General features: G+C 35.4%; 1 protein-coding gene across 3 annotated transcripts in view; it reads right to left on the bottom strand.

Moving 5' to 3' along the window:
* The window catches only part of LOC112051387 (ATP-binding cassette sub-family D member), an 89,499-nt gene that overhangs the window by 30,021 nt on the left and 35,277 nt on the right, over positions 1-24,201 (bottom strand). Inside the window, exon 1 of one of the 3 annotated variants that reach the window (XM_024089998.2) lies at positions 20,353-20,522. The exons of the other annotated variants lie outside the window; for them this stretch is intronic. The gene's annotated coding sequence lies outside the window, so the exon portion shown is untranslated. Of the gene's footprint in view, positions 1-20,352; positions 20,523-24,201 lie in introns of those variants that run through there. 3 annotated transcript variants of the gene reach the window in all.

Below are 24,201 nucleotides of genomic sequence, written 5' to 3'. Positions count from 1 at the left end.
GAGAATTATCTTAATTCTATGCGTGTGTGAAGTCTGCCAATCCGTATTGGGCCAGCGTGGTGGACTATTGGCCTAACCCCTCTCATTCTGAGAGGAGACTCGAGCTCAGCAGTGAGCTAAATATGGGTTGATGACGAGGAAATAAAACCTACGGGTATTGATAGCTTAAAATCATCAATGTTTTTAATCAAGCATTATTTACGTTGTAGGTATATGGTATGCAACGTAAATTTTGCCTCAAACACAACAGTTTTTTTTTAAATGTCACAACATTTAGTTATTTAACGGAAAAATTTAACTCCATCAACGTCAACTGCTGGTTGATTGGATTATAATGTTAAGCGTTTCGGTGTGACATGACATAAAAACGTTTTGTGCGGCGCGGTTGTCATTATTTGATGACATATGTCATTATATTTGACGAGTGCGCAAGATTGTGCGCCGCCATTATAAATCACTTATGCGTAATATGGGAACTTCATTATGTACTTCTAAAAGGACTTCGAATTTTATCATTTAATATTCGATTAGTTTGATGGTTTTTTGATGTAGGTAATTTATTTAATTTACTAAAAGAGAGTCATGATAGCCCAGTGAATATGCTCAAGCCAGCGTGGTGGACTATTGGCCTAACCCCTCTCTTTCTGAGAGGAGACTCGAGTTCAGCAGTGAGCCGAATATGGGTTGATGCCGACTAATGGTAACGCATTAATTTGGGGGATACAGTTCATTTAAGTAATATAACCTAAACGGTTTCTTCAGGAACTTTAAATCGTTTTGCTATACAGATCTGGGGCATTTTAGAAAACACGAAATCATAAATTAGCTCGATCAAATAATTTCCGAAATATATAACAAGGCGTTTGCTATTGCTACAGTAATATATTTTTGACGCCCGATTTGAAAAATAGTAGGTGTCTTTCTGTGTGTCTGTGCCTGTAACTCTTGTTGTACTCTTTGTAATATGTGTCTGTATATGTATCTGTGTATGTCTGTGCTTATCGGTGTATTTATGTATGTGGCATCGTAGCTTCAAAACCGATGAACTGATTTTTACGCGGATTCTTTGTTTGACAGCTGACAGCAGCCAAATAATTGATTGTTTATAAACATTAAACGTGTTACTGCTTAAATAACGCTCCTTTATTTCACAGACACACACACACGCCTGTAATAGACCTAAGCACTACAACCTAAGCCCAATCGTCTTCTGTAAATAGAACAATTGCATATATTTCCATTACTAGGAAGAAACTGTATTAAAGCTGCATAACCAATTGTTATTTATTATTATATTAATAGCGGTGTTGTTAAACTATTATGTAATTCTTCGATTATTTAATTGTCAACATTACCTTGAAGTTACACGTTTCACTTTTTCACTTTCAAGCAACAATTATATCATCTGTACCTTTCTTGATGAGTAGGTACTGTTTACCAAACAAATAAAATATAAGGGTATAAATCACTAGTCATTGCACAACTAATAATAACTATAATTAGCTTGTTCTTATAGTAATGAAAATAAATTTGATTAATAAGCTTAGAACAATTAAATATGATTAATATATTTTATATAACATTTTATAAACAAAAAAAATTACATGCGTTTTCTACCTTCTTTATATTTTCTTCTTTATATTTTATTTTCTTTAGAGAGCCGTGATAGCCCAGTGGATATGACTCCAATTTTTCAGTTGTGTGCATTTTAATAAATTAAATATCACGTGTCTCAATCGGTGAAGGAAAATCATCGTGAGGAAACCTGCATACCAGACAATTTCCTTGATTCTCTGCATGTGTGAAGTCTGCCAATCCGCATTGGGCCAGCGCGGTGGACTATGGCCTAACCCGTCTCATTCTGAGAGAGACTCGAGCTCAGCAGTGAGCCTAATAAAGGTTGATAATGATGATGATATTTTCTCTGTTGGTAAACAGTACTCATCAAGAAAGGCATGTAGTAAGTATACTTATGTTGTCATGTCTTATAACACAATTTCCCTACCTCTTTGATGTAACATTTACACACGTATTCCCGTGAGAATACGGAGATAAAATATAGCCTATGACGCTCACAAATAACGTGGCTTTCTAATGGTAAATCGGTTAAGTAGATCCAGAGATTATTGAATGATGTGGAATGTGTAATTTCTATACTTACTTTTGTTTTACGCGCTTACCTCACTACAAAACCAAGATATATTATCTATACTAATCTAAACTAATATTATAAAGCGGAAGAGTTTGTTTGATTGAACGCGCTAATCTCAGAAATTACTGGTCCGATTTGAAAAATTCTTTCAGTATTAGATAGCCCATTTATCGAGAAAGGCTATAGGCTATTATCCCAGTATTCCTACGGGAACGGGAACTACTCAGGTGAATCTATACTAATATTATAAAGCTAAAGAGTTTGTTTGATTGAACACGCTAATCGCAGAAATTACTAGTATCTCATATAATTCGAAGTATCTTCTTGTAATAATAATATTGTTATCAAATCAAAGATAAAAAGCCGCGCAAAGCTCTGTCGCCTAGATATTGATAATAATTTTATAAACTTTTATTTATTCCTAACGACCTTGCTAATATAAAATTGCGACTTGTAATACAGATTTTTGAGGTATTTTTTTATGCAACAGTAGGTATTATGTAACAATAACATTTCTGAGAAAATAAACTTGAACAAATATTACTAGTAGGTGAAAGTAAGGTGAAATACATAAAATATAAAATTATGCAAAATGGATAAAAGCCGGTTTAGCAACAAGAATTTTTTTTGGTAATGTAGGTAAACAATTTTCCTATCTATATAGCCGCGTGAAATGGACGAAATGATTTCAGAATGGTAACCTAGGGATGGCAAGAGGAATAAAGGAAGGCAAGTAAGACGTTGGGAGGATGATGACTGAAGAAGGTCGCCGGTCCCGATTAGATGAGAATGGCGAGGGACAGAGAAAAGTGGAGGCCTATTTCGAAAGACAAGCTGCTAACTAATTAGGAACTAACTATATAGAAATGCAAATGTAACTAACGAGCAGTAATAAAGGCTAATTTTGTTTTTTTTTTTTTGTATAGTCGCAAGATATGTTGAGATCGATATGTGGTGTGACAAGAATAGATAAAATAAGGAATGAGTATATAAGAGGTTGTCTGAAGGTGGCGCCAGAAACAGAAAAATTGTAGAGTAAAAGTGGTAAAAGGTTAGCTTGGTATGTACATGTAATGGGGAGGGATGAAAGTCATATTACCAGAAAAATTTTGAAATTGCAACTCGAAGGACACAAGACCGAAGAAGAGATGTTAGGAGTGTGAGAACGGGGACATGTATGTAAAGGGAGTGGATGATGAGTTGACGAGTAATAGAGGTGAATGGAGGAGATTGACATATTTCGCCGACCCCACCTAAATGGGATAAGGTTTAGGAGATGATGATATATAACCGCAAAGTCGTTGCCAAGGAGAGAAAGGGGCCCCCCAAACCCCCATAGATTCATAAACTATAGCCAAATGTAAAGCAATCAATGTCCTAACGCCAATCAATCAACTTGCTTTAGAGGTGAAGCGCTACAATAAATAATAATAATAATTAATTAATTTAAAGCTAAGCTCTTAACTTTACCTACAATTAATTTTTACCTATCCCCCAAAACATAATCGAGCTGCCATGGCCGATAACAATTCCATTCTAACGATAAAATTGCCCATCTAATAATGGTGACCCGTGATAGCCCAGTGGATATGGCCTCTGCCTCCGAATCCGGAAGTTGTGGTTTGGAATCCGGTCCGGGGCATGCACCTCTAACTTTTCAGTTGTGTGTAATATAAGAAATCAAATATTACGTATCTCAAACGGTGAAGGAAAAACATCGTGAGAAAACCTGCACATCAGAGAATTTTCTTAGCATAGAGACTCGAGCTCATCATCATCATTCATCATCATAATGATGATGAATGATGATGATAAAAAGCACATCACCGACATAATAAAAACGTTAACTTGATTTTTACACTTTTTCCTTTAAATAATGTTAATCCGCGGTTTAACAATAAAACGTTGTACTTATACAATAAAATGTTTAATTACCCTCTTGTATCACGATGCTAATAAATAATACATAATCGAACGTCTAACGCCGCATTATGACGGAGAATAATCGTCATCACAATCATTGTGTAATAAATACTTTAACCATTATATTCATTTCATTGTCACAAATGCAAAATATAATATTTATTTTTCTGTTAGATAATTTTGAATTGTCGTTAAATTAATTTTAATATATATTTTAAAGAATTTAAGATAGCTATTGTACACGTCGTTTTTAGTATCTATACTATATATATACTATATCTATATATATACTAGTTATCACCTTATCGGCAAAGCGCGTTAGAATTGTGTGTAGAATAGATTTTTAACTCTTCCGAGAAAGCTCACTACTGTCTTAGACTGCATCATCACTTAACATCAGGTGAAATCGCAGTTGAGTAGGTAGTTACTTGTAATTGAATACAAACGCGCTCAGTCAGAAAAGAAGGCCACAACAAAGTCAGCCAAGTAAACATATGAATATTTATTTATTTTTATTTACTTAAATCTGTTTTATATACAACGCCAGGCCACGTCTAAATGTTGGCGTAAGAGTCTAAAGATTAATGAAATAAAATACTTCGTAGAAAGGATAATAATTGTCGATTTTATTACAGTTTTTATAGTTTGTATAACTCGTACATAATGAATCATCACCAACTCGAACAGGTACTAGTATAAGGATGTTTTTATCCGGGTTCACGTCACTTAACTGTTACACAACTAAGTTGTAAATGCATATCCAAGATAAGACAATCAAAATTGTATAATAGAAATAATTGCGGCCCCAGGCGGACTCCTCGTGAAACCACGTCACGTGTCAGCAATTACATTCTAAACATAGAAACAATTTGTAACATAGGGTATAAAATTAGTTATTATGAATTAATACGAATTATGGTATATATTCTACAAATGACAAGTAACTTTATGAAAGGTGCACATAATAACATCTCTTTTTAAAGCAAAGTAGATAAAAATTGTAATAAAATTAAGCATATGTTATTATTGTCAGAAGCCACAATCGCTAAACGATTATAGGTCTTTTGGCAAACAGGATTTAAAAATTGACATCACAAGTGTACTTATATTAACGTGGGCTTTTAGTGGAAATAAAGTGATACAAAAATATGCTCTAAAAAAAACTATTGGCATTATAAGGAGCATATTTTGCTCTACTGTCAAGGGCTCGTGGCTCATCAGTAGCAGTAGTAGCACAAAAGGTAGCACTGCAGTCATAGCAGTCAAACATTTTTCACTAAACAATATTTAGTAAACGCTTCAAAGCCGCAGAAGAATAATTTATTTGACAAACACGTTTCATTTACCGCTCGCCCTAAAACAATGCATACTGCGCTAAAGAGGTCATAAATAATTTTTAAGTTTAAATAATAGATAATATATTCGAAGGCCATTCGCTAAGACGACGGCACATGATGAACAGACACGTTTTCCGGTTTCATATCACTTTACAATTATCTAAATAAGTTCTCGTTGTAACGTGCAATGATCATCAGTGTAATCAACGTTGTAGAGCAGGAGTAATTGCGGCCCGAGGTGTGCTCCTTGTGAAACGCCTCACGTGTCGCGCGTCGCACGCGAGCGCACGCCTTGACCTTAGATTGACAAGCTGCGTTTGTGTACTGAGGTATGTATTGCGATAGGTATTCTCGTTTTCCTTCTCAATAAGAGGTGAACGTAATTTCCAAGTTTACTTGTTATTTCTTTTTTATTCTTTTTACCCAAATACAAAAAAAAACACCTCAACAGCAACAAGTTTAAAATAAAAATTTTGGATAAATTTAGACAATCATTTCATAATTAGCTAGAATGTTTTATTATTATCAAATTTCCCTTTTTCTGTCAACTTCTAGTAGGTATAAATTCCTAAATTAATTTATTGAACCAACGTGGTGGATTAATAATGTTATTCAGAACAAATTACGTCCACTACATCTAATATAGAGTCTACAAGAAGCAGGAGATGTTGTAGTGCACAAGTGTAGAGTTAATTATCAGTCTCATGGTTAAATAAAACGATATTCTGACCGATTTGACCGGAGAGATCAGACTTAGACGATATCTCCGGTCAAGATTCAAAATTAATTTATTTCTAGTAAGCTTAGTTTACAAGCACTTTCAAAGCGTCAAGTTAGACTATTTGTGAAGATTCTACCACCGGTACGGAAAGCAGGTTCTGCTGAAAAGAATAGGCAAGAAACTCAATAGTTGCTCTTTAAAAAAATATCATACAATATTATAATAATTTAATCAACAGGATTAAAATTTCTTTTCCTTTTATTTCCTGTGTGAAGGTAGAAGCTGATCCAATGGCCTCCATACCTCTTTATCATTAAAGAATTCATCAAATTATTCTCTTATGATCAGGGTCTCAAATAACTATTTATGAAAGACCTACAGCTCTGAGGTGGATTATTAGTCAGGCTGATGTTTATTCATAATACGTTACATAAAGCGTCACAGTTCTACAGATAATCTAGACAGCATGATTAATAAATAAAAAAAAATAAAAAAAATAGATAAATGAGTCTATTATTGAAGTGATGTAAATTAATTCAACTTATAGTGTTTTTCAGATAGCATGGGTAGTGAAATGAACTGTATCATTTCACTCTTGAAAATTTGCTGCGATTCACGATAATAGGACGTATTATGAACGTCATAAGGCAACTGTCACTGTATTCATGCTATATGAAAAACACTTTAATGATGTTACAAACCTTATCATGGATTCTACAAGAAATAGTAAGGGAGCGTTAAATATATTTATTTTCCTTACATAGAACTTACCAGGTAATGAAAATATAAAATTATCTTGAAACACCACAATAATCGTTCCAGTACTTTCACAATTTATTCTAAGTTAATTTTGTAATCACTACTTATTATAAAACAAAGTCGCTTTCTCTGTATCCCTATGTATGATTAAATCTTAAAAAAGATTTTGATGCGGTTTTTTTAATAGATAGAGTGATTGAAGAGGAATATTTATATGTAAAATAATATCCATTAAATAGTGGAGAAATACTGTTATTTTTGAGATTTGTTTGTCTAATGTGATGTCCTATAGAATCCTAAACTGATGGAAATCGATCCCAAGCACCAACACAGCACTACCAACTACTAAGAATATAACCTATATTACCTTATTCCATAAGAAAAAGTTAAAGCTTAACGCACATCATCCCACTTGTCAGTCAACTGGCGCGCGATCACAAAAAATGGTATAATTATCCAATAACTCTGAGCTGTTACATCGATTGACGCAAGTGGTCGGTACGTTTATTTAAATCGGTCCATCGTTATGCACGTTACCATCTGTACTTGATAAGTCCAGTACCTCCGATACACTTATCTATGTATTGTACATTCAATAATGTATAGACATGTGACTGAATTTGTCGGAATTTATTTAATGGTTTCGATTCGAACGCATCGGTTTATTTATTACTAGCTGACGCTACAAGGTTTCACCGTTCTCCGTTAAATTGTTATGTTAAATCGCACATAACGTGACTTTTTATAGGTGAAGGAATTTTTAAAATCGCTTTAGTAGATCCAGAGATTAACCCCTGTAACCTCACAAACTTTATTACCTCTCTATATCAAAAAAAAACTATAAATGAGCTAAGTCATTCAACGCGGCATAAAGTAAACCAAAGAAAATTCCATTCCCGTTCCCGTGGGATTCAGGGAATGATATAAAGCCACGTTGGTTACACTGCCATCATGTCAAGATCTGATGATGGAATCTTGGAGACATTAAGGGGAACTTTCAAAAATTATTTGGGTGCCTAGTGTGTTCGTAAACATTACTTTAAAGCACTACAATTTCATGAAGGTTTAAAATCGATCTGATGATGAAGTCTTAATACAGACAGACAGACAGACAGTTAATAACTCGTGTTTGGGCTTGATTAATTTGTATTAATTTATCACATCACCGGCTTAGCACCGCCTTTATACTAATCAGTAGGTAGAACACATTATAATATTATTTTTCGCTTTTTAGTTTAGTGGGTACGTTTTTAAGTTTTGAAGTCGGTTGTATTTTTTTTATTAAAATTTTATTATTGAATTTTGTATTTGGATCGGCTACGACACCGGCCTGTTCCCTACGCTCCATCTGTACATTATTGAATAATCTGTGTTAAAACCTATCTAATACGCAGAGTTAATAGGCATATGAGTCAACAAAAATAAGTTCATCAATCTAAGGAAACGAGCAAAAGGACGATCACCTTTTCTTACCTACTTAAATAACTCTACATAACTGAGGTATTTTCATTATATTATATTTTTTAATTTTTTTGCTCGTATTAAAACTTGATTTGCGATACGGTGGAAACCAAAAATAAATAATGTTATCTAAATTAATGGTAAGATTTGATTTTTTTGTTTCTTTTACGAATTAATCAACTCGACTGTTTTTTTCATTAGAATGCTAAATCTTTACTGAGTAACATACGCTATATTTTATCCCCGTATTACCATAGGCACGGGACATAGGTACATGGGCGAAACCGTGAAGCGTCTGCTAGTCAATTAATTGATTATCTTTTGTTTGAAGTTTGAAAATTCAAAATTCATTTGTTTCAAGTTGGCTTACTTTACCTTTGAAACGTCAAGTTTGACTATTTGTAAAGATTCTAATCTCTGGATCTCCTGAACCGATTTACGATTAGAATTATTTCGATTTAATTCTTTTACCATTAGAAAGCTACGTCAGTTGTGAGAGTCATAAACTATATTTTATCCCCGTATTCTCACGGAAACGAGAACTACGCGGGTGAAACCGCGGTGCGTCTATTAGTCGTTTATAATCTAAATAAAAACCGCCTCACTTGATCTACGTGACCCTTAGGGTCGCACAGACCCATTATCGCAGTAGATAAGTGGCCCACATTAAAGAGCTTCATGTAAATGGTATAATTACGTAGTCATTATTATGGCGTATTATTGTTATAATAAAACGTGCGTTATTTTCTTGTTATACGAAGAACTATTCATTACTGTCATGTTTCACGTGACATTTGGTTTGTATTATTATTTAACATTTTAATTTTTTTTTTATTCAATCAATCATTCAGCAATCTAAGATAGAAGCGGGCTAACTTGTTAGGGGTAGGATAACAAACCACACCCATTTCGGTTTCTACACGACATCGTACTGGAACGCTAATCGTTTGGCGGTATGTCTTTGTCGGTAGGGTGGTAACTAGCCAAAAATCTTTACAAAAAGTCAAACTTGACGTTTCAAAAGTAAACTAACTACTTGAAATAAATATGTATTTTGAGTTTGCTTTTATAATACACTAGCGGACGCCCGCGACTTCGTCCGCGTAAATTTCGATGTCAACTTTACTACTACCTCTACCCTACCCTACCCCTACCGTACCCTACCCCTACTCTACCACTACCCAACCCTACCCTACCCAACACCTACATCTACCCTACCCCTACCCGACCCTACCCTACCCCTACCCCCACCCTACCCCTACCCTACCCCAAACCTACCGCTACCTTACCTACACCCTAGCCCCATCCTACCCCTACCTTACCTACACCCTAACCCCATCCTACCCCTACCCTCCCCGTACCCTAACCCTTTCCTACCCCTATCCCACCCGTACCCCTATCTCATGCCTATCCTACCCTACCCTACCACTTCCCTACCTCTACCCCTACCCTACCACTACCCTAAACCCGGCCCCAAACCTACCCTACCCCTACACTACCCCTACGCTTCTCTACCCGTACCCTACCCTACCCTGTAACTTCTCTATCTTACTCCTACCCTTAGCAAAATCGGTCCAGTCCTTCGAGAGTGGTGGTATGACCAAGAGAAATAGAGACTTCTATGCTAATAATATAAAGAGGTAAAGTTCGTGTGGTTGTAGGAGGTAATCTCTGGGTCTACTGGACCGATTTGGAAAATTGTTTTACCAATAGAAAGCTACGTTATTTGCGAGTGTCATAGGCTATGTTTGATCCAAATATTCACACGGGAACGGGAACTACGTAAATGAAAGCGCGGGGCGTCATGTAGCGGAATTTCTGCGTCTTTTAGAAATTTTGTATTATCTCCGAAACTATTTAAGTAATTAACATACTGTAAAGGGCAAATCTTATCTCCATAATATTCTTGTGATTATTAAATAATTTATTTTAATAAGGATTAAAGTTTAGTTGTATAAATAATGACGTAAACCTAAGTATATAAAATTAATAATTTTTAAAACACAAAAGGTACTATATCTGCTAATATATAGAAGATAGATATATGGTGTCGCGGACTTTTTTGTAGAACTTTTAAAGATACATAAAGTTTTCATACATTAATTTCAATTTTACACAATAGTTAAGGCAGCGCATGCGAATAAGTCTGTTTAAGAGGATTTTCGGTCCGACCTGTATGACAAAAACTGTGATAACTCGGCTAATATATATGATACCAATATAAAATATAGCCTATAGCACTCCCCGATAATGTAACATTCTACTAATGAAAGAATTTTTAAAATCGAACCAGTAGTTCCGAAGATTACCCCATTTAAAAAATGTGACAAACTTACAAACTTTACCTCTTTATAATATCAGTATAGATATAACGATCTACGGATCTACGACTTAACTACTACCTTCTACGACGAAAAACATAAATAATGAAAACCTCCTCCTTTTATTTAAGTCGGTTTAAAAAGGAAGTTCTCAAAATTAAAAGGCAAAACATTAATTACGCATAAATAAAATTAAGTCTGTTCGCTAAATTAAAAGGCAAAACATTAATTACGCATAAATAAAATTAAAAATGTTACAACTTAATTTCATACAAATTATAGAGCCTTGAGTAGCGTACCATGGTGATGCCTACCGTTACTTGGTTTTCTTTTCTTTTTAATTATACACAGAGGAAAATTATCTAAAGTTAAAATATCCTTCATCGACAACTAACGTAAGCTGGCGACTTTGTCCGCGTACTTAGTTTTTGTTACGAGATAAAATATACGTTCATATGTTTGTGACATAAGACCGTCACAACAGCATTGAACGTGGTAGGTGGAAGCTCCATAATATGCCCTCTCGTTTAAGGAGGGACGCCCTATAGTTGACCGTAAAATAAGCTTGTGACGGTCTCCTGTGGATTTACAAGACGGAGGTCCTGGGTTCGATGCCCGGGTGGACTGAATGATTTTTTCTCAAATGGCCTTATTATGTAATTCGGTGTACCATTCAAATAATCAGTCACTACATCGTTTTTCATCGTATTTTCGATCATCATGGTTATTTCTATGAAATGACCTTGACTACGCCATTTTACATCAAATGACAGTAATTTTTTGTTTTATTTAGCATGACTATTTTAACGAAATTACGTAAATACCAGTTTTTTGTCAAAATAAAATTACTACTTGATATTACTGCTACTATACTAATGTAACTTTACGTAAAGTTAGGATAGTTATGTGACTTCGTAGTAAAAACAAAGTTAGATGACTATGTTATGTAGTGACTGATTATTACAGACAGAATAACCCTGCTGGTCAGGCTTGAGAGGCCTCGGCTGTGGCTAATAACCACCCTACCGGCAAAGACGTACCGCCAAGCAATTTAGCGTACCTGTACGGTGTGGATTCTCATCCTCCTTTTAACATCAGGTGAGATTGTAATCAAGAACCAACTTGTAAAGAATAAAAAAAGCTAATTATGATAAAAGCACAGACACACGATGTCTAATCATTTATTATAGTAAATTATTCAAAGACTACTACTACTCGTATATTAGTAGCCACATAATAAATAACTATTAATTACGATTTGAATAACTATTTGAAAAAGCAATTTAGTATTGGAACGGATAATAAATAACAGCGATCCGCCCTCAAGGATCAATATCGACAAATTACTGATATGTAATAGTGTTAGTTTTTTGCTATTAATGACAGGTTTCCGAACTCAAAATTACAGTAGGTAGCAGTAGCGAGGGCTAAAATTTTCTTGTAGGAAAAACATCGTGAGGAAACCTGCATACCAGAGAATTTTCTTAATTATCTGCGTGTGTGAAGTCTACTAATCCGCATTGGGCCAGCGTGGTGGACTATTGGCCTAACCCCTCTGATTCTGAGTGTAGTCTCAACAGTGAGCCGAATATGGATTGATAATGATGATGATAGATTCTCCTTCTAGTGTGAAGATGAAAGCCGGTACTATTTGACTCCAAGCTTATTTTTTGAATCACAAAGCAAATATTTCAAAAATCCTCGGTCGTCCAGGTCTCGTGTACTTAAACAGTGACGTGCATAAATGTGTATAACAAAAAACCGCAAGTGAAAGGCGAAAAAATAATTGACACAAATACGCCACTCAATATTAGTATGAAGTAAACTACAGTTTAGCCATCATACAGTTTGAACTTTTACTTAAAGTCGGCGAAGAAAGTCCACGTACTGTGTGCCTAACATGACAACAACCTATGACACAAGTTGCGAAGTGAAATAGACAAAATGCCAACCAATCGCGGCCCATGAGTAGCCGCAGTGGTCCCGGTCCAATCTCCTTCGTCGTAGTAAGCGATATTTCCGAATGCTTTGCTATAAATTGACAATAGTTTTATTTATTTTTACGAGATACAACATTTGGTCGCGTTAAGTCTACGGTCCCTGTAAGGATTTCCAAACACCACAAAATCATTAATTATATAAAAATGAAAAAAAAAGCATTAATACTTGATGACAGTCGCTGATATCTGGTGTCTATAAAAGACAAGTGTTTCATTATCATCATCATCATCATCATTATCAACCCATATTCGGCTCACTGGTGAACTCGAGTCTCCTCTCAGAATGAGAGGGGTTAAGACTGACAGTCCACCACGCTGACCCAATGCGGATTGGTAGACTTCACACACCCAGAGAATCAAGAAAATTCTCTGGTATGCAAGTTTCCTCACGATGTTTTTCCTTCACCGTTTGAAACACGTGATATTGAAATTCTTATACAACTATTTTTATTTTTCTAACTAGTTTCATTCTAAATAGTTTCAATATACAACTATTTTATTTATTTCTTGGGCTCAAATTTTAAAAATAGAAACTTATTCGACGCGCATTCTGATAGGCACGTGCGTACAGGAAACTCACAATCAACTAAAAGACTCAAGTTAGTTTCCTTACTTAACTGTAAGCTCGCTAAGCTGCGGTATAAAGTTGTATAAAGAATGTATTTTGCGTCTGACGATAAAAAGTTTCTCTTGAACCCACTCTTACTTTACTTTGGCCCACTTTTTTTTCCAAGATGGTCGGAAATAAAGAACTCCATTTTTTCAGTTTCCGATACAAAGTAAGTGGCCAAGATGCATTTCTTCGGCAACATTGACTAATGTAACTATTTTTATCTTTACTTTTCCAAATATTTTATACTTACACTTTAACTATATTTCACTTATGATAATTTTAGAAAAAAAAAATTCTGTTTGTTGGTTGTTCAGTTGAATTTATTATATTATATTTTAAAGCAAACAAACAAACGTACCGTAATCTTACATAATCCTTCCAGTTTTTTTAATAATTGGAATGAAACGGGACGTTAATAATATCGGGGATAGAACTAGGGTTGCCAACATTTTTTCCGAAAAAATAAATAAAAATAAATCTGTAAAATAAAACTAAATATAACTGATCGTGGTTTTGTCGGATGTCATTCCATTAGCGCTGCAGGCACGTGAACTTGTTGGATGGTGAGTGACTAGCATAGCAATTAGTTATAAAATTAGTAGGTAGGTATGCATTAAAATAGTGCCCAGACGGTAAAACTGTTATAACTGCGAATATTTTTTTTTGTTATTTATGTTAATATTCATATACCTATCGCTCCAGCGAGGTGGAAATAAATGAAAACAAAAACTTGATTTACATAAACGCCCTTTTATGAAAAGCTATAAAATATAATAATGATAAATGCTCATTTTGTTTTAAATTGAAATGAATGAACCTTTGAAACTTGCTACGAGTCCAAAGACTATACATACATATAAAGCTTGGCAACTTCGTTCGTAACACTCCCGATACGCGCGGGACGGGGGGCGTGTAGCGATGAATGAAAACCCACGACTGATGCACCTCACTTCCCCGCACGCATGATTACACACACGCGCAGTCCTTTCCTCCCGTCTCCCGCATATCATGAGTGTCATCAACGAACTAGCCAGAGTCTTAATAAAAGGATTTTTTATTATTTACAAGTTAGCCCTTGACTACAATCTCACCCAAAGGTAAGTGATGATGCAATCTAAGATGGAAGAGGGCTAACTTGTTAGGAGGAGGATGAAAATCCACACCCCTTTCGGTTTCTACACGACATCGTACCGGAACGCTAAATCGCTTGGTGGTACGTTTTTGCCGGTAGGATGATAACTAGCCTTAGGTTACAGCCAAAAACTATATATAAACTCAACCCGTTATTAGATTCCGAGTTTGTGCGCTGTAGCATGGTGCGGGTGACAGTTCATTTTACTCTTGAAAGTTTGCCGCGATATTAGTACGTGTTATGAACGTCATACAGGCAACTGTCACCCGCACCATGCTGCAGCGCTCGTATCGTAATATTTTCAATTCAAGACGTGAACCAAGATAATCGCTTGCACGGTACGGAGAACAAAGCCAAGGTTCGTGCGTTTTTTTTTTTAATTTGTAACATATTTTTCTCGTTTCCGAGTCAATGTCAAAATAAATTTTTATTAGGCTCATTTTGTAAACACTACGTCACATTTGACCCCGTTTTGTAATTACCTTTGAACATCGCTCGTTACTCGTATCTATATCATCCTACTCCTAACAAGTTTGCCCACTTCCATCTTAGATTGCATCATCACTTACCATCAGGTGAGATTGTAGTGAAGGGTTAACTTGTAAAGAATATATTAAAAAAAACGCCAACGAATCGCGGGTTCATCCAGAAGTAAAGCTAGTGGTTTTGAAGGGGGTAATTTTTAGATCTACTAAATTTCTTTTACTATTAGAATACCACGTTGTTTGTGAGTGACATAAGCTATATTTTATCTCCGTATTCTCACCGGTACGGGAACTGCGCGGGTGAAACCGCGGGGCTTCTGCTAGTAATAAATAAGGCAGACTTACTCATAAACATTGAAACAACTTACGAACTGTTTGTGATTGAAGCATTCTAGAGAGGCGATGGAACCGGAAAGTTGCGACATACAACCATTTACATACATACATACATATACTGACACCAATGATGTTAAATACTGTTAGATGTGTCACTAGGTCATGAAAAATTAGGCGCTCAAAAGAGGAAATTTCCGCATCTCAATGTATGTGGTCAACAACGAACGTATATTTAAACAAATAATACCTAAATATCATCTACTAGTTGACCCGAGTTTTACCCGAGTGGTTCCCGTTCGCATAGGAAAACGGGGATAATATATAGCCTGCCAGATTAGCGCGTTCAAACAAATAAACAAACAAACTCTGCAGCTTTATATATTAGTATAGATAATGTCGAGTTGTGTGTTCAGGTGTAAGAACTATATATACATAAATAAATAATGGAATTAAAGACAATATTGTGCATGTGTGCGCTCAGTTTTGTAGCCTATTATTCGGATCACTTTTTGCGGTGATTTTGTAGGGACGTAACCGATCTATAGTATAAAATTATCATTGACTGACATACAGCGTTACTGACGTGGTGTTACGAAATTATCCTTGCGTTTAGGGATAATATTAGGTACTAGCAGATGCCCGCGACTCCGTCCGCGTAAAAATCGATGTAAACAATCCCTATTTCATATATCATCATTATCAACTCAGAATGAGAGGGGTTAGGCCAATAGTCCACCACGCTGGCTCAATGCGGATTGACAAACTTCACACACGCAGAGAATTAAGAAAATTCTCTGGCATGCAGATTTCCTCGAGATGTTTTCCTTCACCGTTTGAGACACGTGATATTTAATTTCTTAAAATGCACACAACTGAAAAGTTGGAGGTGCATGCCCCGGATTCGAACCCACACCCTCCGGAATCGGAGGCAGAGGTTATATCCACTGGGCTATCACGCCTCTCTACTATGATTAATAAATTTAGGATCAAAGTTCTCTAAAAGATTTTTTTAAAGATATCAAACATCGACGTAGTCGCGGGCAATGCTTAGTCTCCCTAAAACCCAACAGTCTTAGCGAAACAGAAAGTTACCGGTTTTTTGTTTATTTTCGATAAACTCGTTTCGATAAAACTTTCACTATTATAACGTCTTTCGTTTAGCAGTTAGTTAATCTAAGGAATCTTTAATTGTTGCATTAGTTATATAATTCACCCATTGAATTAATAGATTTAAACTAGAACTACACCACGCGTTTTCATCAGCGTAGTTGTCGTTCCGAAAGAATACGGGGATAAAATATATCCTATAACACTCACAAATAACGTGGCTTTTTAATCGTAAAAGAATTTTCAAAATCGCTTCAGTAAAGCGACACCACGCGTATTTCCCGTTCCTGAAAGAATACGGGAATAAAATATATGACACTCACAAATAACGTGACTTTTTAGTCGTAAAAGAATTTTCAAAATCGCTTCAGTAAATCCATAGATTATCCCCTGCAACTTTACCTCTGTATATTTCTACTCTAACTTCTACGTTACGTTGCTAAATGTTACAGTTGCCGGGAAACTTCTTTATTACTTACTAACACTATCTCTTTCGCTGCGATGGGACGAAAGAGAGAGAGCGATATTTTCGATGGGCCCGCTATTGGTCGACAAATGGTTTTTGGTATTCACGATATATCTCGTGGCGGGCGGCCTATCGGTACTGGCCCCTCTTCTAACAGGAGAATATTATACAGAGTTTAGACCCACCATGCTGCTGCAATGCGGCTCGGTGCGCTAGTGGCAGGCGTCCACTGACCCGGATCGTACGTATCGGACGCATCGCATCAAACGGATTTTAGTATACTTTGTATAGAAAGTAATACAAGTGCATCCACTATTCCGCATCGAACGGATTTTATTTAAAATTCGTTTGATGTAATACGTCCAAAACGTAGGATACGGATCAGTGGACGCCTACCATAAACCATCACTTAAGTATCGCATAAACTAAGCCTCGTAACATCTAACGACGGTAATGAAAAGTTTGCAACTTTCTACGACAGTTCGTTGAAACCTTTCAAGAGAAAGTAATGGACTATTTTGGCAGACACATAAATAGAGAAATCAGAGACATCTATAGTAATAATCTAAAGAGGTAAAGTGTGGTAATTTTAGGGGTTAATCTCTGGATCTACAGAACCGATTTTGAAAAGTCTTTTACCACTAGAAAGCCACGTTATTCGTGAGTGTCATAGGCTATATTTTATCTCCGTATTCTCACGGGAACGGGAACGGATAAAAACGCTGGGCGTCGGTTAATTTTTGTATAACTACTTCGTTGTTAGAGTGGTTAGCCTATGTGGCTTCAGATCACGAGTCACGAGGATATCTGTCTTGATAACCCTGGTGTTATTAGATAGGTGAAGTTAAAAAAAACAACAACGACTGTGAGACATTATAGAGTCGAGGTGAAAGAAACATTTTATTTCCGATTATACAATATGGGTATCAAATTCAAGGGTTCATCATGAGGGTTTCAAAGTGACATACTACACATATATCATGGCCTTATAAAACAAAACTACAATTATTAGAAAAAACGTTTTTGTCAATTGACTATACAAAACACACTTCATGTTACAATTTGTTTTTTTATTTTCAGTTTCAGTTTTTATATTTTATGCAACCGTGCTTTTTATTTATTTTAAGTACTATTGAATCACTTGTATCTATTGCCGAAAACTGTATTGAAATCCCTTGAATAATTTAAAAAATCTAAACGAACAAACAGCGGAAGCGATTTCATATTCAACTATGCAATGATAATGAAGATAAATAATTATAATTATATGTTGAAATAAATTCAGCTACTTAATTAATTGATAAAATTATCAAATTATCCCCGACATGTAATTATGATTATCCTGTGATATCATTGATAATTTGATAAACTAATGTATGCGTAAAAGATAAATTACACTAAAAAAATATACATTCAGCATAATAAAATGGACAAGAATTTAACGCAAGGTCAATTCAATTTAACATTTATTAAAATTATCATTAAGTGAAAATTATTTATTTAATTAACCACCATTAATAATAGTAGGCTTTTCAAAATAATGCATAACGTTTATTATATAAGTATATTCATTATTTATAATTCATCGCTTCCATGAAATGATGTTTTTGAAACCCATTTTTATTTAGATTTACTACTTATATGGGTTTCAAAAACAATATTATAAACAAGTTAGCTTCAATTTTTTAGTTGTTACGATTTAAATTAAAACCTTATCAACCGATTTTAAAAATTCCTTCACATATAGAAAGCAACATTATCAGAGACTAACATAGGCAAAATTTTATCTCCATATTCCCACGGTAATGGGATTCCTCGGTGATGAGTCCGACCGCTCTTACCATTGAGCTATTGAGGCTCAATATTAAGAACATTACCTACCCTAAGGCACAGAAAACATATGTACAAGTACCTAAGGTGTGATCACAAACCATAATTGGAGAAGGGATTTTGCATTTTATAAGTATAGTGCATACCCTAGTTAAACACCCCGTGCACGCCACTACTACTCATACAGTAATTTCTTCTGAACAGGGGTTTTCCGATTAAATTTTAAAGTGTATCGTATAGGTACTCAATATTAAACCAAGGCTGCTACTCAGAATTTCTTGAATAAAAACCCAAATAACCTTTTATTTAGTTGCCTTGCCTGGTAATCGAACTGTAGACGTCATAATATACCTACGTTATCAAATATACGTAGTACCTACGTAGGTACAGTTCTAAGAAGAGTCTAAGTTACGTACGAAATTAGTACCATACCTATATCTTGTACATATATGTAGTCTGTGCCTATATGTACTAGATTTATATACCTAACTACATTTTATCTAGCAACATTATTTTTTTTTATTTTTTCATCGTTACCAACCCATATTCGGGCTCACTGCTGAGCTCGAGTCTCCTCTTAGAATGAGAAGGGTTAGGCCAATAGTTCACCACGCTGACCCAATGCGGATTTGTCACACACAAGAATTACGAAAATTCTCTGGTATGCAGGTTTCCTCACGATGTTTTTCCTTCACCGTTTGAGACACGTGATATTTAATTTCTTAAATTGCACTCAACTTGAAAGTTGGAGGCGCATGACCCAGACCGGATTCGAATCCACACCCTCCGGAATCGGAGGCAGAGGTCATTTCCACTGGGCTATCGTACAGACATGTAATATTTTAGAGACTAAGGTCAGTAGTATTTATAAAAAAAAAAAACTATTCTAATATATAATTCTAAAAACTATTATAATATATTATTCTAATATATTTTACACTCCGGTAGTGCAACGAGGAACATAATAAAATACAAAGTTGATTAATTTATTCTGCCAATTAAAATTTTTGATTTTACTATTTCCTACATACACATTCTTCACTAGGTACAATACGCGACTTCGTTCTAGGATTTGGTTTATAAACCTAGAACACCATCCTAAATTGTTTAGCTTTCCAAAATGAAAGTGAGATGGTATACGTAAATTGTTATAGGGAAGGAACTTCTTGCAAGTTTTATTTAAGGGACAAAAGATAGATAGTCCTTTTATTTTTTGGAAATAATTTCCAAAAAAGTTATTTTTTTTTTAAAAAAAAACTTAGTTTAGTGTAGAAATTATTTTTAATTATAAATAATTTTAATATTAAAAATCGTTTTTACAAATATTAGCAAAATATAATTTAATAATTATTATTTAACTTCAAAAATAGGTCAATATGTTTAATTATTACCTATTACATATTTATTATGTAAATCACTTCCCTTATTTGATAAAATAATATAGAGCTTCAGCGTTTAATAGGTCGAAGGCTAAAGCTCTATTTTATCTAAAAATGTATAGCTCCACGCAATTTAATGAATAAAAATTTAAAATTCAGTCGAATATTACATACCACACAAATGCATAAAATTAATCGATAAACAAAGAATAATTTCTAGAAGGCATTGGATACGAACTGTCGACCTTCCACGGCCAATCCTAACCAGTAGACGGCTAGCAATCAACGACACCAAATTACACAAACAAAAAAAAACACTAAAACACTTACCGGATAGGCATAAATTCCTCAAAAAACACAACACATACACTAGACCAATAGACACGAGTGATTTACACACAACGATTATTCGAACTAAATCGATTTTTAATCGAGTCGACGATTGGTTTAATCGATTCAACGTACGTCCCTCGCGATTGGCGACCACGTACTGACTGAATGCGAGATTCTCATTTTGAATCAGACCACATTCAAGCAAATCACTTTCGAGATGATCATACAAATGTTTCACGGTATTATAGTCCACATTAACATTTACTGAAGGGTTACAATCGTGTGAATTATTTAATTATATTGTGGTGGGGTGTTGTTGTTTTTTTGCGTGCGAATGTCTTAATTAGGGTTGTCACTTTTTTGCGGTGTACATTTAAATCTCGTGTGAGAAATCACAATTGTCATGCTTATTTTTGCTGCAAGAAGCATCGCTGTGTTGCGATCTGAAAGCTGTGAACTATCTTGGTTGAATAGCACTGGGGCGTCTTGGAAAATGGGCCCTTGCGTGCCCTTGTCAGGATCCACATTACTGACCACAGTTTTGCATTAATTTACGTGTGTTTTAAATAATTTTCGATTACTAGTGTCAATAATAAAATTAAGGAAAATATAAATCCATATTTCCTACTAATCCAACTATCCCACTAATATTGTAAACGCGTAGTTTGTATTGATGTATGGATGTTTGTTACTCTTTCACGCAAAATTTACTAAATGGTTTTGGCTGAAATTGGGAATGATGATTATTCCTTGAATTAACCTGGAAAATACATATGCAAAATCCAAGGCTCCCGCGGGATTTGTGAAAACTGACTATGTCGTCGTCCTCTCTTACCAACATTATAAATGCAAAAGTGAGTTTTTTTGTTAGTCTTTCACGACTAATCTACTAAACCGAAATTAAAAATGTATCTTGGAAAAAGTGGTACAAATGGTTTTTTTTTGTTTATATGACAAAAATCTCACAAACCCAAAAAGCTTATAAAAGCCCTTAACAAACTTTATTTTTCCAAATGGCGGCCATGGGACAAGGGTTGAAACCACATAATCTTGGATTTAGCAATACACCACCCCCATGCCTTATGTCTAAAAAGTAAAATTTTAACTATACCAACCCCTATATCTAACATCAAAAAAAATATACTCTACAACGTGCAATTGCGCGTTGTAGAGTCAACATCTCCTGAGGATGCTCCGGTTTCGGGGTGAAACTTACGTAGAGAGTATTTGGTTGGAACTGGGTGACGTTGTCGCATGGGTTCGTCGGCTTTTCGCGGTTGATAGCAAAATAAATAAATTATTATATATTCATGATGAACTTCCGCAAAGTAACGCCTGCTTCTATCCAATAAAAAAATTAAATGTAACTTATAAAAGAAGTGGCAACCCTAATAATGTACAGCTATTGTATTCTATGATTTATATATTTTTTTCGCTATAATAGCACGTAGACCCGATGACGCTTCGTAATAACTTGACCTCATACGTGTTTGATACGAACATACATCCATACATAAATTATATACAACATTTATTCGTTAAGTTTCGATGGAACAGATAAAGTTTTACTCGTTTCTTATAATTTAGTCGAGTCGGAAGGTCAAGGACTTCACTATACTTTGACTATACTATTCACTACAGAATTTTTTGATATTATTTTACCTACTACAATTTTTTTTTTGGGAATGAGGCGCGTTGACTACGTACCATCAATACATATAAATCGAAATGAAGTGCCTTTTACCGAAGTCTAACTATGGGCCTCATAAGAAGGCTCTCTGCGTGATCGAATCAGAAATGAGGAGATCCTCAGAAGAACTAAATTCACCGCCTCAGCTCAGCAAGTCGCGAAGCTGGAATGGTAATGAGCGGGCACATAGTTCGAAGAGCCGATGGACGTTGGGGTCTCAAGGAACCCGCATTAGAAAATGTAGTGTTGGTCGCCAGCTCACCAGATGGACTGACGACATCAAGCGAGTCGCAGGTATTCGCTGGATGCAGGTGGCTCAGTATCGTGATGTTTGGAAGTCCCTACAAAAGGCCTATGTCCTGCTGTGGACGTCCGTCGGCTGATATTATGATGAACGTATGGGATACTTTTTATCCCGCAAAATTCATGGTTCCCGCGGGGTTTACGAAAAACTGAATATTACGCTAAACAAGCTGCGAGCGTCCGCTTGTTATTTATATGTATACTAGCGGACGCCCGCGACTTCGTCCGCGTAAATTTCGATGTCAACTTTACTACTACCCCTACCCTACCCTACCCTACCCTTACCCTACCACTACCCCAACCCTACCCTACCCAACCCTACCCTACCCAACCCCTACATCTAACCTACCCCTACCCCCACCCTACCCCAAACCTACCCCTACCCTACCCCTACCTTACCTATACCCTACCCCCATCCTACCCCTACCCTCCCCGTACCCTATCCCTATCCCACCCGTACCCCTATCTCACGCCTATCCTACCCCTACCCTACCACTTCCCTAACCTACCCGTACCTCTACCCTACCACTACCCTACCTCTACCCCTACCCTACTACTACCCTAAACCCGGCCCTAAACCTACCCTACCCCTACGCTTCCCTACCCGTATCCTAACCTACCCTGTAACTTCTCTATCTTACTCCTACCCTTAGCAAAATCGGTCCAGTCCTTCGAGAGTGGTGGTATGACCAAGAGAATCTATGCTAATAATATAAAGAGGTAAAGTTCGTGTGGTTGTAGGAGGTAATCTCTGGATCTACTTGACCGATTTTGAAAATTGTTTTACCAATAGAAAGCTACGTTATTTGCGAGTGTCATAGGCTATGTTTGATCCCCATATTCACACGGGAACGGGAACTACGTAAATGAAAGCGCCGGGCGTCATATAGCGGAATTTCTGCGTCTTTTAGAAATTTTGTATTATCTCCGAAATTATTTAAGTAATTAACATACTGTAAAGGGCAAATCTTATCTCCATAATGTCCTTGTGATTATTAAATAATTTATTTTAATAAGGATTAAAGTTTAGTTGTATAAATAATGACGTAAACCTCAGTATATAAAATTAATATTTTTTAAAACACAAAAGGTACTATATCTGCTAATATATAGGAGATAGATATATGGTGTCGCGGACTTTTTTGTAGAACTTTTAAAGATACATAAAGTCTCCATACATTAATTTCAATTTTACACAATAGTTAAGGCAGCGCATGCGAATAAGTCTGTTTAAGAGGATTTTCAGTCCGACCTGTATGACAAAAACTGTGATAACTCGGCTAATATATATGATACCAATATAAAATATAGCCTATAGCACTCCCCGATAATGTAGCATTCTACTGGTGAAAGAATTTTTAAAATCGGACCAGTAGTTCCGAAGATTACCCCATTTAAAAAATGTGACAAACTTACAAACTTACAAACTTTACCTCTTTATAATATTAGTATAGAAGTATAGATTTTCAGTCCGACCTGTATGACAAAAACTGTGATAACTCGGCTAATATATATGATACCAATATAAAATATAGCCTATAGCACTCCCCGATAATGTAGCATTCTACTGGTGAAAGAATTTTTAAAATCGGACCAGTAGTTCCGAAGATTACCCCATTTAAAAAATGTGACAAACTTACAAACTTACAAACTTTACCTCTTTATAATATTAGTATAGATGTATGTATGCCGTCAGTACGTCAATATTATGTCATCATTTATTGATATGTGAATGACTATAAATGTGAATAATAAATATGTTATTGTAAAGCAATTCTCATATTAGTCAATAATAATTAAATAAACAAATACATAATGTCACACTAAATCTAACATTATACACACATTAATAC

This window comes from Bicyclus anynana, chromosome 25, assembly GCF_947172395.1.
Source record: "Bicyclus anynana chromosome 25, ilBicAnyn1.1, whole genome shotgun sequence".
Taxonomy (NCBI): Eukaryota; Metazoa; Arthropoda; class Insecta; order Lepidoptera; family Nymphalidae; genus Bicyclus; species Bicyclus anynana.
Note: the sequence above shows the minus strand (reverse complement) of the source record. Positions and strands in the feature narration are given on the sequence as shown.